This window comes from Triticum urartu, chromosome 4 (assembly GCF_003073215.2).
Source record: "Triticum urartu cultivar G1812 chromosome 4, Tu2.1, whole genome shotgun sequence".
In the NCBI taxonomy this organism is placed as follows: Eukaryota; Viridiplantae; Streptophyta; class Magnoliopsida; order Poales; family Poaceae; genus Triticum; species Triticum urartu.
In genome coordinates this window covers 388,096,415-388,117,008 of record NC_053025.1, presented here as the reverse complement: position 1 = coordinate 388,117,008, position 20,594 = coordinate 388,096,415, and the positions used below count along the sequence as shown (strand labels likewise).

Genomic DNA, 20,594 nt, shown 5'->3' with positions numbered 1-20,594 from the left:
TCGCTGTATGGCGCTGACACACATAACTGAATTGTACAGCTGCACTGAACACTATCCGGAAGCTTAGAATTTGTGAGGTTTTGTTGTTGCAAAGAAAGAAATGTGCCTGCACCACCTCTAATTTTCTGGATGCCACAGCAGTGTCCAACCATATAAATTTTCTTGTACATTCTATACTTTTTATCACTGTATCTATTCGATAGTCACTTTTACATGGGGTGTCAATGGATCCAGGTAGCAGTTGTCGATCATCACATGAGTCGCTAACAAATGAGCGTTACATGTGAATATATCCGTACAGGATTAGCATTCTGTACGATGTGTTCCATGGGAACAAAACTGCTCTTGCTTACCTGAAAATAAAATGATGACGGATGTAGGAAGGAGGTACACCCGTCAGTCTATTGGAAGCAGAAGTTCACTAAGCAGGAGTAGAAGTTGGCATAGCTGTGTTATATCTGTAATGCGGACATCATATATACTTCGGCATATGGTTGTCTTCTGCTACATGAGTTGCCAATTAAGATATTCACCAGCTGGGCATCGTTACGATTTTGTTGGAATAATTTTTTATGACCGATTTACTGCAGTTATTATAGTATTCCATACATTACTGAAAAAATAATCCATACATTTTCTTCTTTGCCTCTCTTGTTTCCTCCTTCTTCCGTTGTTTAGAACCACAAAATCAAACTGGTACCAATCTTCTTACCATCTAACATAATCCTACAAAAACTAATAATCAACTTATAACTTATACATGATTGCAATATTACCCTTAGTTATATCACACCATCAAGCTACTACATTTACATATAGTTGCATCCATCATAATATTATAGTGCCAAAATAGATGGGCGTAGCAACGCGCGCCTACAACGGTCTAGTGTATATCATGTAAGCACATACTTCCTCTGTCCTAAAATAAGTGTCTGAGGCTTAGTACAAAGTTGAGATACTTATTTTGGGACCGACGGAGTAATAAATTGGCTACTACTCCCTCCGATCCATAATAAATTGAGTACAAGTTGCGTTTTGCAAAGACTACATAGGCATACAACTTAATAAGCTACTCCACCAGTTGGCCATTGCATTGTAAATGTTACGAATCACAAAGTGCAAGGTGCCTCATAAGGGAAGATCGATGCAGACAACTCGCGTCAAGTCTAGTTGAAGTTGAAGACCTAATGTTCCACTTGATATTGATCATCCACAATGTCAATATGGTGCCCTTTTTCCTTTTTTGCACCAAGAAACATGTAACAATCTGTTCACTGTTGCAAATCAACCTCCATGCTGGACTTGTCTGTGCCACTGCTTGTAGGCGTACAAACCAAGGATTTGCGAGCTCTGGGGGGCTGCTTGTCCCAGGGTTTTTGGGGTCACCCTTACGCTTTTCTCCAAGGATCCCCAAGGCAAGTGCTTCCAAAGCTTTTGCACTTGGAGGTCTGTTCCTGGTTCCATGCCTCCGAGACTTCACCTGTGAAGCTAGATCAGGTTGCAGGCTAGAAGGTTGTCCTGTTGCCTCTGAAACATCATGGACACAATCGCTGTTTGAAATGGCAAGGCCTTCCTCAGCCTTCATGTAACCATGATCGTCTGATGAAGCGACACATACCCTCGTGCTTGTCTTATCATCTAGTGATGTCTCCGGTTTAACCAAAATAGTAACCTGCGCCCCTTTGGTAACTTGCCTCAGCGGTTCTGATCTTTGAACGAACTTCAGGAACCACCTCGACCTTGCACTCAGATGACTTGTCCTCGTTTAAACTGGACACATTCACCTTCTCGTTTGATCTGTCAGTGGTACAAGAGTTTGATGCAACCGTTATCTGCTCGCATGGCTTCTCCTTCGTGGAATATCTCGCAATTATTTTAGTCCGAAAATTTTCACTGACATCAGCTGCAGTTGGTTTTGTTGAAGTCCACAGCGGCTTGATTTTCTTTCTCTCTAAACCATGTCCTTTTGAGAAAGAAAAGCTGTGCTGACTGGTCTGATCATTGCTACAGCTGGATAAGCTTCTGTGCTTTGACACTGGGGTTAAATACTTGAGCCTTTCAGTTTTTGTTTTGGGACCAAAGAGGCATGTCATATCAGTTTTTTCAATACTGCCATTAGAAGAATGGCCATTGACTGGAAAACTCGAGGATGGTGCAGCCAACATGTTTTGCAATGAATTGACTTGGTTTTCTTTGCCTGCATGGCATACTGAAACTATTTCGGCATCATCCACATCAGCTGTAACTTGTCGACAATCTGCCTGGTCATCTGATGATTGATCTTCCGCATCTTGCTCCTCTGAAGAACTGACACTCACAGTATTATAAGAATGACGTGAAGGACCAAAATGGACATTTACATCAGGTGGTAATTTCCTCAGCTCTCTGACTCTGAAGGGCTCTTCCCCTTGGACCAAGGTAGTATCGATAATTGTGAACTTTGGAAGCTCCTGATATCCATCCAAAGGACCATCATGGTTCAGACTCATGTCTGTAGCATATCCACACTGCTCAGCAGTAACACCATTGTCCGCTCCGCCAACTTCTACCTCAAGAAGAACGGGATCCGCCGCAACTCGCTTAAGAACATCGCTGACAGAATCAAAATAATGAGTGCCTTTAGTGAGTTTCCTTCTTGAGAATTTTTTGATACCTGGCACAAGAAACACAAGGCAATTCTTAGTTGTTCTGACATCTTTTGACTGCTCTGAACGCCACCCTCTTGCAAGCAAACGGGGCCAGACAGCTTCCCAGAAAAGTTCATTAGATCTTGTCTTGCTTATTCTGAAACCACCTGTTAAGAACTTAATTATATCTTCCGAAGCAAGCAAGGAACAATCTTTGCCTGTAGGCATGTCAGGGTGAACAGAAAGAGCTTGGTTTGGTTTAGATCGGTCCAGAACATATCCAGTCAAATCATGCTTCCCTTTACCAATTCCAACAGCCTCCACAAAAGCTTCTGTTCCAACAGAGGATTTTATAGCCAAGACAAGATCCTCTAAAGATGCTTGTCCGGCGTTGAAAGATTTGAAAATCTGCAACAGACGAAAGCAATACAATTCCTGGTAAAAACAAAGCAATATAATGCATATGGAAATGGATGATGAAAGAATAGATTTGTTTTTTGGCTTTGGATCAACACGATTTCACTCGTTTATTTGTCCTGGGAATAACGGATTAAACAATACCAAGTACATAATTAAAGCTAGAAAAATAAGAAGAAATCAGGACAGCCAAATGGATTAAACAATACCAAGCACCTGCAATGGCTTTGGTTTTCAGGTTTCAGGTTCATAATCGTAACTGACCATCTATATAAACTGCATCAGAGTAGTCAGATATACTGATATACAAGTGAAGTAGAGCACTAAACAGACTCAGCTGCCTGAACTATGGAGATTTGGAGTAGTATAAAATGAAGAAAAATCTAGATCAAACGTGCTATTTTGAACAATGCAAGTGGAACCAAAAGCTCGAACTAGAGATAATCTCAAAAGAGAAGATTTTAAAACTCGAGAACTGGGGAAAACGGAATTGATGACTTCAATGGATTGGTTCCCTACTTCCCTTCAAAGACATACATGCAATGGCATCTTTAAAGAATAACCATATGTGCAGCACCAGCAACAACTCTTCGACATCAACAGAGAGAAAAAAAGAAAAATACACCAGAAGAAAAGTGACAAAGACAAGTGAGAGATTTTTTTTTAATATTGCACATCAAAATTAGAAAATTGAGTAGTACATATCAATTGGACTTTGCACAAACCGTTCCTTCGGACAATCTAAGTTAAAAGAGAAATGAGGAAAACAAATCTAGCCACAGAAGGACATAGTGAATGCTAGAATGTACACAAAAAAGTGTTCAAAGTGAGAGTCAAACTGACAGAACTCATCTGATCGTGGGGATAATTTCATATTGTTCCCTTTCACTAATTAACCAGCAAACGAAAACTAAAGGCAAAAGAGATCAAAATTATTTCTATGGCCTACATTTGCAATGTACCTCGACCAATGAATCATGAACTCCTTCCAGGATTACATATTTCAAACGAGATATAATCTCCTGCTGCCGCCAACCTGTAAAGACGCGTTCCCCAATAATGCATCTCATAGTTCTTGCTTTTCTGCAGTCCGACCATCTTTTATAAGCATTTATTTTGTAGAACATTCCATAGTAGTATGAGAGTACATCCCCAACGGTCTTATTACCAAGAAACCTGCTCAACAGGCTTAGATTTTTGCCGAAAATGTAGAGCCCGAGAATAAAACATTCTGCCTCAGTACCACTCCAAAGCGAACTGGGCAAACCAGGCAATGGAGTAAATTGCTCGATTTCCCCTTGCTGGGTCAACGACTTATTGATAAAACCTGGACCTTCTTGAGTAGAGAATGGAGCCAAGTTCTCATCATGTGCTTGATTGATGCAAGATTCTATCTGATTAACAGGCAGCATTGAATGTTGATCCTGGTATGTTGAATCATGGGCATTTGTATTATTTCTGATTGGGTAAATTGAGGTCACCTGACTATCCTCGCCTTGGTCGCTAGCTCTTGCTTCGGATTCTGAAGAATGCTGCCTTCGCAAATCGTCCTCCTTATGGACTTCACTTGGTACCCACATGATTGGTATAGCTAACCCAATCATACCAAGGTAATCATAACCAAGTACGATGCTTTCTGGTGTGCTGGTCATGAGCCGATGGCGCTCAACCTCTGTGGACAGATTGGGGATTTCTGCCTGGTATTCACTTCCAATGTGTGGACATACAGGTGCTTTGTCATATATCACATCTGAAGCAATAGAAGCTTCTAAAGATGGTTGGTTTTCACCATTGTCTTTGAGTTCAAGTGACTCCATCTACCAAAATCAGAAGAAAAAAAAGTAATTTGTTGAGATAGATCACATATTTAAATTGATTAAGAAAACATGTATATAATCAACATTAGTAACTACAATGGCTTGTTTTTAAGTATATGAGCCAGAAGGGTACGTCGTTAACAGATCTCATTCAGGACATTGGTGAGAGAAAACAGCTATTCAAAAGAAATTCAACACATGAAATTTTTGAGGCCTGGGTACTTCTATTAGAGTTCTTGTATACTAGCTTAATCGTGTGATGCATCACTATTATACCTTCAGCGATAGAACACCACACTCAACAGGAAAGTATTGAGCAGAAATAGTTTACTACATACAGGATGAGCAACTTTGGCGGAAATATGTAACACACGTCCAGAGTTCAACTTAGGCCCCATAAGTAACCCACGTCCATCAAATCCACCTCACAAGACTGAGGACGAAATGCTTTCACAAAAGTGGTTAAGTTTTGAGAGGTACACAAAATAATTTGCAAAATGCTAGTTCACGGCAAGCTCCCAGCGATGATATTAAAGATAAAATGCAACTGTAAGCAGGACAACATGGACCATCAAACTGTGACCTTCCAAGCTCCAAAAGTCAACAAAGCCTAGTGAGCGAGCAAATTATAATTTACATGGCAAAAAAAGAGTGTAAACACGAAGTTGGAAGCAAATAAAGGCAATGCATATCATATTGTATAACCACTGCTGAGGAGGACATGACTCACAATTGTAGAATGCTTAAAAAAAAAGCAAAACTGTTAAACGGTCACTTGTGTGTGTGCAACGTTAAGTCTGTAAACTGAGTCTTCTCCTAGATATTAGGATCTAGCAACGCTCATGGCCTGCGTGCCACTTTTCCAGGAGCACTTGCTCTCGCCCTTCGGGGTATATGTATACACATTGTAACTCTATTGATTCAGTGAATACAGAAACAATCTCTCCAACTTGGTATCAGTTACCAGGCGCCCCATGGCCGCGACCTCCTCCTCCACCGCCGCCGCCACGAGCTCTGCCACCTCCCCCGGCGATCTCTCGTCCTCTTCCACGGCGCCTGCCGCGGCCTCCTCCACTGCTTCCTCCCCGCCGTTCGTTTTCGGCACCTCCCCCTCTCTCCTCAACGGCACCACTCCCGCAGCCGGCACCCAGTTTGCCCCTCTGTTCAACGCCGGCGTTCCCCCTGCTCCTCCGGCGCCCGCTCCCCGCCTTCCCATCTTCCAGGACCATATCACCAACCACACCAAGTTTCTTCTCAACCCCGCAGATCACAACTATCACAAATGGAAGACCTTCTTCCTCATGGTTCTCGTCCGCTACGGCGTCTCCTACCTCATCGAACATCCGCCGCCGCCAAATGCTTCCGCCACCTACCTCGAGCTCGATGCTCATGTCGTTCTCTGGATCTACGCCACCCTTTCGGACACCATGTGTGATCACGTCGTCCGCACCACGACCACCTTCGCCCTCTGCAACAAGATCCGCGACTACTTCCTTGCCAATCGCGCCGCTCGCTTCATGATCCTCAACCGCAAGTACCGCAACCTCAAGCAGGGCGACCTGTCCGTCTCCGAGTACGCTCGCCGGATGAAGCTCCTCACCGACGCCCTCGCCGACATCGACCGCGCCGTCACCGAGGTGGATCTCACCACCCAATTTCTCCACGGCCTCGACAAGCGGCTCGACACGATCAGGGTAGTCCTTGGTGACTAGGACCTGCCCTTCGACACCGTCCTCTCTCGGGTCGTCCTGGCCGAGGAATCCCAGGAGCATCGCGCGGCCGAAGAGAGCGCCTCCGCGTTCGCACTGACGGGTGGCAGTGCCTCTGCTGCCGGCTCCAGCACGAGCGGCCGTGCCCCGACGGATCGTACGGATCGCTCCTCCACTAGTGCTCCGGCCGCTCCTCCCCAGCCGCTCCCGCACCCTGGCCGTGGATGCGGTGACCGCGACGGTGGTGACCGTGGTGGCCGTGGCCGTGGCCGTGGCCGTGGGCGCGGCGACAACACTGGACGCGGCCACGCCGCTCCTCCCCTGGCGTCGCCCTTCACCGGCTACTTCGCGCCCTACGGGATGGCGATCCCCTACCCGCGCCCGGGCTCTCACGCGCAGGCTTATCCGCTCCTCCCCGCCCCGCTGGCGCCCGCCGCTCCGTTCCACCAGCACCCTCCCTCGTCATGGGAACACGCGGCCATGCTCAACGCCGCCTACAGCAATGGTGGTTTCCCCTCCGCTCCCGTGCCCGAGTGGTACTTCGACAGCGGCGCGTCATCTCATGTCACCGGCAATAAAGGTAACCTCACCCGGTCTAGTTATTCTTTAAAGCACGTTCCTTCTAGCATCTTGGTTGGCAATGGGCACCACTTACCTGTCGCGGCTACTGGCTCCACCTCTCTTCCTCCCAATGACTTTTGCCTTACCGACGTTCTCGTTTCTCCTCATGTTGTCACTAGCTTAATTTCTGTTCGTCGTTTTACTAAAGACAATTCTTGCTCAGTTGAATTTTACCCTTGCGGTTTTCTTGTGAAGGATCTTCGAACTCGGAGGGTTCTCATGATCTCCGTTAGCAACGGTGACCTATATCCATTCTACGGCAATAACCATGCTCCACCGCCGGCATTCACCATCTCCACGTCGGATCTGTGGCACCGTCGACTTGGGCACCCCGGCGCACACTCCATGTGCATCTTCTTAGGGTATCCCCTCGAACACAAGGGCTACAGGTGCTACGACTTATCCACACGGTGCATTATTGTGTCAAGGCACGTCATTTTTGATGAACACTCATTTCCTTATACCCCGCCCACAGCACCGGCTCCAGAGTCACCGTCCGCACCCGATCCGCTCGCCTGCACCCGATCCTTAGCAGATCTCTCGGATCCGCCGCCCCCAACAACCTCGTACGGGCCCCACACCCCACCACCCCCGCCACCCCACCAACCGCGCGCCCCCGCTTCCACCTGCGGCCAATCCACTGCCGACCCCACCTCCACTCCCCATTCCGCGGCGCGCACCTCCTCGTCCGGATCTGCCTCGCCTGCTGCGCCCCCTCCCCACCAACCACCCACGCCGCATCCACCTCGCCCCCCGTGCCTGTCGGCTCTGCCTCACCTGCCGCCTCGTCGCCCACGCCTGTCGGCTGCCCCACCGCATCTGTTGGAAATATGCCCTAGAGGCAATAATAAAAGCATTATTATTATATTTCCTTATTCATGATAATTGTCTTTATTCATGCTATAATTGTGTTATCTGGAAATCATAATACATGTGTGAATAGCAGACACCAACATGTCCCTAGTAAGCCTCTAGTTGACTAGCTCGTTGATCAACAGATAGTCATGGTTTCCTGACTATGGACATTGGATGTCATTGATAACGAGATCACATCATTAGGAGAATGATGTGATGGACAAGACCCAATCCTAAACATAGCACAAGATCGTATAGTTCGTTTGCTAGAGTTTTCCAATGTCAAAGTATCTTTTCCTTAGACCATGAGATCGTGTAACTCCCGGATACCGTAGGAGTGCTTTGGGTATACCAAACGTCACAACGTAACTGGGTGACTATAAAGGTAGACTACGGGTATCTCCGAAAGTGTCTGTTGGGTTGACATGGATCAAGACTGGGATTTGTCATTCCGTATGACGGAGAGGTATCACTGGGCCCACTCGGTAATGCATCATCATAATGAGCTCAAAGTGACCAAGTGTCTGGTCACGGGATCATGCATTACGGTACGAGTAAAGTGACTTGCCGGTAACGAGATTGAACGAGGTATTGGGATACCGACGATCGAATCTCGGGCAAGTAACATATCGATTGACAAAGGGAATTGTATACGGGGTTGATTGAATCCTCGACATCGTGGTTCATCCGATGAGATCATCGTGGAGCATGTGGGAGCCAACATGGGTATCCAGATCCCGCTGTTGGTTATTGACCGGAGAGTCGTCTCGGTCATGTCTGCTTGTCTCCCGAACCCGTAGGGTCTACACACTTAAGGTTCGGTGACGCTAGGGTTGTGAAGATATGTATATGCAGTAACCCGAATGTTGTTCGGAGTCCCGGATGAGATCCCGGACGTCACGAGGAGTTCCGGAATGGTCCGGAGGTAAAGAATTATATATAGGAAGTGCTGTTTCGGCCATCGGGACAAGTTTCGGGGTCACCGGTATTGTACCGGGACCACCGGAAGGGTCCCGGGGGTCCACCGGGTGGGGCCACCTATCCCGGGGGGGCCCCATGGGCTGAAGTGGGAGGGAACCCAGCCCATAGTGGGCTGGGGCGCCACCCCAAGGGCCCATGCGGCTAGGGTTGGGGGAAACCCTAAGGGGCGCCCCCTTGCTTGGGGGGCAAGCCCCCCCACCCTAGGCCGCCGCCCCCCTAGTAGATGCCATCTACTAGGGCCGGCGCCCCCCCTGGCACCCCTATATATAGTGGGGGAGAGGAGGGACTTCATACACCAGCCCCTGGCGCCTCCCTCTCTCCCCGTTACGTCTCTCTCCTCGTAGTATAGGCGAAGCCCTGCTACTGTGACGCCCTGCATCCACCACCACGCCGTCGTGCTGCTGGATCTTCGTCAACCTCTCCTTCCCCCTTGCTGGATCAAGAAGGAGGAGACGTCTCCCGTCCCGTACGTGTGTTGAACGCGGAGGTGCCGTCCGTTCGGCGCTTGGTCATCGGTGATTTGGATCACGTCGTGTACGAACTACATCATCACCGTTCTTTGAACGCTTCCGCACCGTGCGCATCTACAAAGGTATGTAGATGCATCCGATGCTCGTTGCTAGATGAACTCCTAGATGGATCTTGGTGAAACGAGTAGGAAATTTTTGTTTTCTGCAACGTTCCCCAACAGTGGCATCATGAGCTAGGTCTATGCGTAGTTCTTCTTGCGCGAGTAGAACACAATTTGTTGTGGGCGTAGATTTGTCAACTTTCTTGCCGTTACTAGTCTTTTCTTGCTTCAGCGGTATTGTGGGATGAAGCGGCCCGGACCAACCTTACACGTACGCTTACGTGAGACCGGTTCCACCGACTAACATGCACTAGTTGCATAAGGTGGCTGGCGGGTGTCTGTCTCTCCCACTTTAGTTGGAGCGGATTCGATGAACAGGGTCCTTATGAAGGGTAAATAGAAGTTGACAAATCACGTTGTGGCTTTAACGTAGGTAAGAAGACGTTCTTGCTAGAACCCTAATTCAGCCACGTAAAACTTGCAACAACAATTAGAGGACGTCTAACTTGTTTTTGCAGCAAGTGGTTTGTGATATGATATGGCCAAAGTTGTGATGAATGATGAATGATCTATATGTGATGTATGAGAATGTTCATGCTATTGTAATAGGATTCACGACTTGCATGTCGATGAGTATGACAACCGGCAGGAGCCATAGGAGTTGTCTTTATTCTTTTATATGACCTGCGTGTCATTGAGAAACGCCATGTAAATTACTTTACTTTATTGCTAAACGCGTTAGCCATAGTAGTAGAAGTAATAGTTGGCGAGCAACTTCATGGAGACACGATGATGGAGATCATGATGATGGAGATCATGGTGTCAAGCCGGTGACAAGATGATCATGGAGCCCCAAGATGGAGATCAAAGGAGCTATGTGATATTGGCCATATCATGTCACGTCTATTATTTGATTGCATGTGATGTTTATCATGTTTTTTGCATCTTGTTTACTTAGAACGACGGTAGTAAATAAGATGATCCCTCATAACAATTTCAAGAAGTGTTCTCCCCTAACTGTGCACCGTTGCTAAAGTTCGTCGTTTCTAAGCACGCCGTGATGATCGGGTGTGATGGATCCTTACGTTCACATACAACGGGTGTTGACGAGCCTAGCATGTACAGACATGGCCTCGGAACACATGCAAAACACTTAGGGTTAACTTGACGAGCCTAGCATGTACAGACATGGCCTCGGAACACAGAAGACCGAAAGGTCGAGCATGAGTCGTATAGAAGATACGATCAACATGAAGATGTTCACCGACATTGACTAGTCCGTCTCACGTGATGATCGGATACGGTCTAGTTAACCCGGATCATGTAATACTTAGATGACTAGAGGGATGTCTAATATAAGTGGGAGTTCATTAATAATTTGATTAGATGAACTTAATTATCATGAACTTAGTCTAAATATATTTTACACTATGTCTTGTAGATCAAATGGCCCACGTAGTCCTCAACTTCAACGCGTTCCTAGAGAAAACCAAGCTGAAAGACGATGGCAGCAACTATACGGACTGGGTCCGGAACCTGAGGATCATCCTCATAGCTGCCAAGAAAGATTATGTCCTACAAGCACCGCTAGGTGATCCACCCGTCCCACAGAACCAAGACGTTATGAACGCTTGGCAGACACGTGTTGACGACTACTCCCTCGTTCAGTGCGGAATGCTTTACAGCTTAGAGCCGGGGCTCCAAAAGCGTTTTGAGAGACATGGAGCATATGAGATGTTCGAAGAGCTGAAAATGGTTTTTCAAGCTCATGCCCGGATCGAGAGATATGAAGTCTCCGATAAGTTCTTCAGCTGTAAGATGGAGGAAAATAGTTCTGTCAGTGAGCACATACTCACCATGTCTGGGTTACATAACCGCTTGTCTCAGCTGGGAGTTAATCTCCCGGATGACGCGGTCATTGACAGAATCCTCCAGTCGCTTCCACCTAGCTACAAGAGCTTTGTGATGAACTTCAACATGCAGGGGATGCAAAAGACCATTCCTGAATTGTTCTCAATGCTGAAATCAGCGGAGGTAGAAGTCAAGAAGGAACATCAAGTGTTGATGGTCAATAAAACCACTAAGTTCAAGAAAGGCAAGGGTAAAAAGAACTCCAAGAAGGACGGCAAGGAAGTTGCCGCGCCCGGCAAGCAAGCTGCCAGGAAGAAGCCAAAGAATGGACCCAAGCCTGAGACAGAGTGCTTTTATTGCAAAGGGAAGGGTCACTGGAAACGGAACTGCCCCAAGTACTTAGCGGACAAGAAGGCCGGCAAAACGAAAGGTATATGTGATATACATGTAATTGATATGTACCTTACCAGTACTCGTAGTGACTCCTGGGTATTTGATACCGGTGCCGTTGCTCATATTTGTAACTCACAGCAGGAGCTGCGGAATAAACGGAGACTGGCGAAGGACGAGGTGACGATGCGCGTCGGGAATGGTTCCAAGGTTGATGTGATCGCCGTCGGCACGCTGCCTCTACATTTACCTACGGGATTAGTTTTAAACCTTAATAACTGTTATTTAGTGCCAGCTTTGAGCATGAACATTGTATCGGGATCTCGTTTAATGCGAGATGGCTACTCATTTAAATCTGAGAATAATGGTTGTTCCATTTATATGAGAGATATGTTTTATGGTCGTGCTCCTATGGTAAATGGTTTATTCTTAATGAATCTCGAGCGTATTGCTACACATATTCATAGTGTGAGTACCAAAAGATGTAAGGTTGATAATGATAGTACCACATACTTGTGGCACTGCCGCCTTGGTCACATAGGTGTCAAACGCATGAAGAAGCTCCATACAGATGGACTTTTGGAGTCTCTTGATTATGCATCATTTGACACATGCGAACCATGCCTTATGGGTAAAATGACCAAGACTCCGTTCTCAGGAACAATGGAGCGAGCAACCAACTTATTGGAGATCATACATACTGATGTGTGCGGTCCAATGAGTGTTGAGGCTCGCGGTGGTTATCGTTATGTTCTCACCCTCACTGATGACTTGAGTAGATATGGGTATGTCTACTTAATGAAACACAAGTCTGAAACCTTTGAAAAGTTCAAGGAATTTCAGAGTGAGGTTGAGAATCAACGTGACAGGAAAATCAAGTTTCTACGATCAGATCGTGGAGGAGAATACTTGAGTCACGAATTTGGCACACACTTAAGAAAATGTGGAATAGTTTCACAACTCACGCCGCCTGGAACACCTCAGCGTAACGGTGTGTCCGAACGTCGTAATCGCACTCTATTGGATATGGTGCGGTCTATGATGTCTCTTACCGATTTACCGCTATCTTTTTGGGGCTATGCTTTAGAGACTGCCGCATTCACTTTAAATAGGGCACCGTCGAAATCCGTTGAGACGACACCGTATGAATTATGGTTTGGGAAGAAACCTAAGCTGTCGTTTCTAAAAGTTTGGGGATGCGATGCTTATGTGAAGAAACTTCAACCTGAGAAGCTCGAACCCAAGTCGGAAAAATGCGTCTTCATAGGATACCCAAAAGAAACTATTGGGTACACCTTCTACCTCAGATCCGAAGGCAAGATCTTTGTTGCCAAGAATGGATCCTTTCTAGAGAAAGAGTTTCTCTCGAAAGAAGTAAGTGGGAGGAAAGTAGAGCTTGATGAAGTATTACCTCTTGAACCGGTAAATGGCGCAACTCAAGAAAATGTTCCTGAGGTGCCTGCACCGACTAGAGAGGAAGTTAATAATAATGATCAAGATACTTCTGATCAAGCTCCTACTGAAATTCGAAGGTCCACAAGGACACGTTCCGCACCAGAGTGGTACGGCAACCCTGTCTTGGAAATCATGTTGTTAGACAACGGTGAACCTTCGAACTATGAAGAAGCGATAGCGGGCCCGGATTCCGAAAAATGGCTGGAAGCCATGAAATCCGAGATAGGATCCATGTATGAAAACGAAGTATGGACTTTGACTGACTTGCCCGTTGAACGGCGAGCCATAGAAAATAAATGGATCTTTAAGAGGAAGACTGACGCGGATGGTAATGTGACCATCTATAAAGCTAGGCTTGTCGCTAAGGGCTATCGACAAGTTCAAGGGGTTGACTACGATGAGACTTTCTCACCGGTAGCGAAGCTGAAGTCCGTCCGAATCATGTTAGCACTTGCCACATTTTATGATTATGAAATTTGGCAAATGGACGTCAAAACGACATTCCTTAATGGTTTCCTTAAGGAAGAATTGTATATGATGCAGCCGGAAGGTTTTGTCGATCCTAAGAATGCTGACAAGGTGTGCAAGCTCCAACGCTCGATTTATGGGCTGGTGCAAGCATCTCGGAGTTGGAACATTCGCTTTGATGAGATGATCAAAGCGTTTGGGTTTACGCAGACTTATGGAGAAGCCTGCGTTTACAAGAAAGTGAGTGGGAGCTCTGTAGCATTTCTCATATTATATGTAGATGACATACTATTGATGGGAAATGATATAGAACTCTTGGACAGCATCAAGGCCTACTTGAATAAGAGTTTTTCAATGAAGGACCTTGGAGAAGCTGCTTATATATTAGGCATCAAAATCTATAGAGATAGATCAAGACGCCTCATAGGTCTTTCACAAAGCACATACCTTGATAAGATATTGAAGAAGTTCAATATGGATCATTCTAAGAAGGGGTTCTTACCTGTATTACAAGGTGTGAAATTGAGCTCAGCTCAATGTCCGACCACGGCAGAAGAAATACAAGAGATGAGTGTCATCCCCTATGCCTCAGCCATAGGTTCTATTATGTATGCCATGCTGTGTACCAGACCTGATGTAAACCTTGCCGTAAGTTTGGTAGGAAGGTACCAAAGTAATCCCGGCAAGGAACACTGGACAGCGGTCAAGAATATCCTGAAGTACCTGAAAAGGACTAAGGAAATGTTTCTCGTTTATGGAGGTGACGAAGAGCTCGTCGTAAAGGGTTACGTCGACGCTAGCTTCGACACAGATCTGGATGACTCTAAGTCACAAACCGGATACGTGTATATGTTGAATGGTGGAGCAGTGAGCTGGTGCAGCTGCAAGCAGAGCGTCGTGGCGGGATCTACATGTGAAGCGGAGTACATGGCAGCCTCGGAGGCAGCACATGAAGCAATATGGGTGAAGGAGTTCATCACCGACCTAGGAGTCATACCCAATGCGTCGGGGCCAATCAAACTCTTTTGTGACAACACTGGAGCTATTGCACTTGCCAAGGAGCCCAGGTTTCACAAGAAGACAAGGCACATCAAGCGTCGCTTCAACTCCATTCGTGAAAATGTTCAAGATGGAGACATAGAGATTTGTAAAGTACATACGGACCTGAATATAGCAGATCCGTTGACTAAACCTCTCCCTAGGGCAAAACATGATCAACACCAGAATTCCATGGGTGTTCGATTCATCACAATGTAACTAGATTATTGACTCTAGTGCAAGTGGGAGACTGTTGGAAATATGCCCTAGAGGCAATAATGAAAGCATTATTATTATATTTCCTTATTCATGATAATTGTCTTTATTCATGCTATAATTGTGTTATCCGGAAATCGTAATACATGGGTGAATAGCAGACACCAACATGTCCCTAGTAAGCCTCTAGTTGACTAGCTCGTTGATCAACAGATAGTCATGGTTTCCTGACTATGGACATTGGATGTCATTGATAACGAGATCACATCATTAGGAGAATGATGTGATGGACAAGACCCAATCCTAAACATAGCACAAGATCGTATAGTTCATTTGCTAGAGTTTTCCAATGTCAAAGTATCTTTTCCTTAGACCATGAGATCGTGTAACTCCCGGATACCGTAGGAGTGCTTTGGGTATACCAAACGTCACAACGTAACTGGGTGACTATAAAGGTAGACTACGGGTATCTCCGAAAGTGTCTGTTGGGTTAACATGGATCAAGACTGGGATTTGTCACTTCGTATGACGGAGAGGTATCACTGGGCCCACTCGGTAATGCATCATCATAATGAGCTCAAAGTGACCAAGTGTCTGGTCACAAGATCATGCATTACGGTACGAGTAAAGTGACTTGCCGGTAACGAGATTGAACGAGGTATTGGGATACCGACGATCGAATCTCAGGCAAGTAACATATCGATTGACAAAGGGAATTGCATACGGGGTTGATTGAATCCTCGACATCGTGGTTCATCCGATGAGATCATCGTGGAGCATGTGGGAGCCAACATGGGTATCCAGATCCCGCTGTTGGTTATTGACCGGAGAGTCGTCTCGGTCATGTCTGCTTGTCTCCCGAACCCGTAGGGTCTACACACTTTAAGGTTCGGTGACGCTAGGGTTGTGAAGATATGTTATATGCAGTAACCGAATGTTGTTCGGAGTCTCCCGGATGAGATCCCGGACGTCACGAGGAGTTCCAGAATTAGGTCGGAGGTAAAGAATTATATATAGGAAGTGCTGTTTTCGGCCATCGGGACAAGTTTCGGGGTCACCGGTATTGTACCGGGACCACCGGAAGGGGTCCCGGGGTCCATCGGGTGGGGCCACCTATCCCGGGGGGCCCCATGGGCTGAAGTGGGAGGGAACCCAGCCCATAGTGGGCTGGGGCGCCACCCCAAGGGCCCATGCGGCTAGGGTTGGGGGAAACCCTAAAGAGGGGGCGCCCCTTGCTTGGGGGCAAGCCCCCCACCCTAGGCCGCCGCCCCCCTAGTAGATCCATCTACTAGGGCCGGCGCCCCCCTGGCACCCCTATATATAGTGGGGGAGAGGAGGGACTTTATACCTTAGCCCCTGGCGCCTCCCTCTCTCCCCGTTACGTCTCTCCCTCGTAGTATAGGCGAAGCCCTGCTACTGTGACGCCCTGCATCCACCACCACGCCGTCGTGCTGCTGGATCTTCATCAACCTCTCCTCTTCCCTTGCTGGATCAAGAAGGAGGAGACGTCTCCCGCCCCGTACGTGTGTTGAACGCGGAGGTGCCGTCCGTTCGGCGCTTGGTCATCGGTAATTTGGATCACGTCGTGTACGACTACATCATCACCGTTCTTTGAACGCTTCCGCACGCCATCTACAAAGGTATGTAGATGCATCCGATGGCTCGTTGCTAGATGAACTCCTAGATGGATCTTGGTGAAACGAGTAGGAAAATTTTTGTTTTCTGCAACGTTCCCCAACAGCCTTCCTCGGGATCTGAGGCATGCACAACCACTCCCCCTCCGCCACGACTACCACGCCATGCACAACCAGCTCAGCCCCCAAGTAATTCCCATACGATGACAACCCGGGCCAAACGCGGCTACTGCATGCCTCGCCGCCTCTTTCTTGCTGATGCATCTACCACACCACTCTCTCCTATCCCTCCAACGTACAAATCAGCCCTCAAGGACCCAAATTGGCGGCAAGCTATGCAAGAAGAGTATCATGCTTTAATTAATAACTTCACTTGGTCTTTGGTGCCTAAGCCTGCAGGTGTCAACATTGTTACAGGGAAGTGGATTTTTCGCCATAAGTTTCACACGGATGGATCTTTGGCTCGTTACAAAGCTCGGTGGGCCGTCCGGGGGTTCACTCAGCAAGAGGGCGTGGACTATGATGAGACATTCAGTCCGGTCGTCAAACCGGCCACTATCCGTGTGGTACTCAGTCTTGCCACCTCTCACTCGTGGCCAATTCACCAACTGGACGTCAAAAATGCATTTCTACATGGTGATCTAAAGGAGACTGTCTACTGCTCCCAACCGGCTGATTTTGTTGATTCTTCTCACCCGGATCATGTGTGCCTCCTCAACAAGTCTCTCTATGGCTTGAAACAAGCCCCTCGGACGTGGTTTTTTCGGTTCAAGGCATTCTTGTTGTCTATTGGGTTTTGTGCTTCCAAGAGTGACTCGTCGTTATTCATCCGCCACTATGGACACACCATTGCATACCTTCTGGTTTATGTGGATGATATCATCCTCACCGCCAACACTGCCGCCACCCTTCACTCCATCATCGCCTCTCTCAAGAAGGAATTCTCCATGTCGGACCTTGGTGAGTTACATCATTTCCTTGGCATCAAGGTTACTCCCAATTCCTCCGGTTTGTTCCTCTGCCAACAACAGTATACACTTGAGGTCCTTCACCATGCCAACATGCTACATTGCAAACCTGTGTCCACACCTATTGACACCTCCTCCAAATTATCCATCCACGATGGTACACCGCTTTCCAACCCCACATACTACCGCAGCTTGGCCGGTGCACTGCAATACCTCACCCTCACTCGCCCAGACATCTCCTATGCCGTTCAACAGGTTTGCCTGTTCATGCATGAGCCACGCGACACTCATATGCAGTTAGTGAAACGCATCCTGCGGTATCTCCAAGGCACCTCTCATTACGGTATTCAGCTCTACAAGTCACCCGCACATGATCTCATTGCCTATACAGACGCTGATTGGGCCGGGTGCCCTGATACTCGCAAGTCCACCTCTGGTTTCTGCGTTTTTCTTGGCAACAACATCATTTCTTGGTCTTCGAAGCACCAACCCACTGTCTCAAGATCCAGTGCCGAAGCTGAGTACAGGGGTGTCGCAAATTGTGTTGCTGAGTCCTGCTGGCTACGACAACTCTTGCATGATCTCAAGTGTCCCCCCACAAGAGCAACTATGGTCTATTGTGATAATGTCAGCGCCACCTACCTCGCCTCCAACCCAGTTCAACATCAACGAACGAAGCACATTGAGATTGATCTCCATTTCGTCCGGGATCGTGTGGCTCTCAAGTGTTTCACGAGTTCCGTGCCAGCCTGAACGTCCTACCCAACGGAGTTCCGGCTGAGGGGGGGGGTGGGGGTGTGTGTGTGTGTTAAACGGTCACTTGTATGTGTGTAACGTTAAGTCTGTAAACTGAGTCTTCTCCTAGATATTAGGATCTAGCAACGCTCATGGCATGCGTGCCACTTTTCCAGGAGCACTTGCTCTCTCCCTGCGGGGTATATATATACACATTGTAACTCTATTGATTCAGTGAATACAGAAACAATCTCTCCAACTAAAACTGCAGTCGTCGCAGATTGAACCACCCAATATAAGTAGCACTGCCAATTACTTATCGGGCATCAAGCAGGGAACAATGACAACAACCTACCGTCAACCTAGGCGGTGTGTAACTCTCAATCGCTCGCCACAGGCTTACAGCACCCAAATCTGGGCCACCATGGCGAGCGAATCCGTACTTCCAAGACCCCGACACTTGCGTTCTTCAAATCTCATGCCCAGTACCAACATACACTGCCAGCCACCCCATCAAACTCATGGGGAACCTCCCGCACAAGGCCGGGAGCAAAGCCACGGGCCTCCCCGGCATGGAGCAGCGAAGCGGAGAACCCCGGGCCGCGCTAACCAAATCCTGAAATCCAAGCTCTCCAACGAGGCGCGTCCGCACGGACACACGCTAAGCAAACCTAAAAATCTTTGCGATCACGGAAGGGAAGCGCCCGCGGCCGAAGCACGACACCGCAACGAGGACGCAAGACGCGCCACCAAACAGCAACGGCTTCATCCTAAGCGGAGAAGAAATGTAAAGATTGGAGGAGGGAGCAGGGAAGCGAGGAAAACCTTAATCTCCATGCAGGCGAGGCTCCGCCGCGGCGCTCGTGGCGAAGCCTTCGTAGCTCCGAGCACGCGGGCCCTCCGATTCTCTTGTCGCGCCCGGGAAACGGACGACGCCGGCCAGACAAACAACAGAATCTGCAGGTCCCACGGGAAGAGCCGCTTCGGGATTGAGCGGCGGTTGCGGGAGCCGAGCGCGCGACCAGCAGAGAGCAGCTGCACGCCGCCGGGAGTAGAGTACGGTGAGGGCCTGCCGTCTGGGCGCGGTGGTGGTTCGGAGAGGAGGCAGAGACGGAGAGAGAGAGGCGAGTCGGGCTTTAAAGACACGAACAAGAGAAAGAAAGAACAGAACGGCGACAGCGACACGGAGATTGGTGGTGTGGTGTGGACAAGGTAGACGAGGAAATTGCTAGCCGGGCTGGGCCGGCGATGGGCCATCTGATTGTTTTTATGCACTCAAAATAAAAATAAAAATAGATACTAGAACTTTATTTATGAATCTTTCCCTAATCTTTATCTTTACCTATAATAATAAAGCAAATTGGTTTTCTTTCGTCCATCATGGTATTTTTTAGAAAAGTCCTTCTATTTTAGAGAATTCAATCCGCAGTCTTGTTTTAAGTGAAAACGAATCGTTATTTTTATATTTTACACAAAAGTCTCCGTCTTTTCTTGAAATCAACCCGCCATCCGGTTTAAGTCACACCCAAACCGTTATTTTACATTTTTTGAAAACCCCCCTGATGTTTTAGGTAATTCATCCGCAGATCATATTTAAGTCAAACAAATGCTTTTTAAAATCATCCATATCTTATAAACCGTAACTCCGATTTGAACACGTTATATATGAAATTTGATTAAAAAATATGTAGAATATGAATATGAGATTATTTTTACCAATTAAGTATTTTTAAATATTATTTTAGAATATATTTGACTTATACCAAATGATTTTCTAAATTATTTGTATCTTTTAAACCGTAACTTCGATTTTAACATATTATATATGAAATTTTATTAGAAAAATGTGTGGAATCTAAGTATGATGTTAATTTTACCTGTTAAATATTTTTAAAATATTGTTATGGAAGCAAACTTATAATTTATAGCGCAAGATCCTTTTTTCATACCGGCGGCGATCCAGATTGCAAATAAACACCCCACTATAATCATATAAGGAAAAGAAAAATATCGATAACTACACATGCATACCTCTGAAAAATGTCGTAGGGAAAAACAACAGATTTCTCATTGCGAGAGTGAGAGAAAACGAGAGTGAGAGAAAGCGAGAGAGGGGGGGAGGAGAGAGGGAGAGAGAGATGTCTTAGGATTAACCATATTCAACACACGTTTTTTGTTGTTTTGTGTGAACACCGAGGCCATCGCCGACGAGGGTGAGAAGGGGGATAAGCGGCAACATAA

The 20,594-nt window shown here is 47.0% G+C and overlaps 1 pseudogene; it reads right to left on the bottom strand.

The window, feature by feature from the left end:
* Positions 1 to 819: 819 nt before the first annotated feature.
* LOC125551731 lies at positions 820 to 19,525 on the bottom strand (annotated as a pseudogene).
* Positions 19,526 to 20,594: the final 1,069 nt, after the last annotated feature.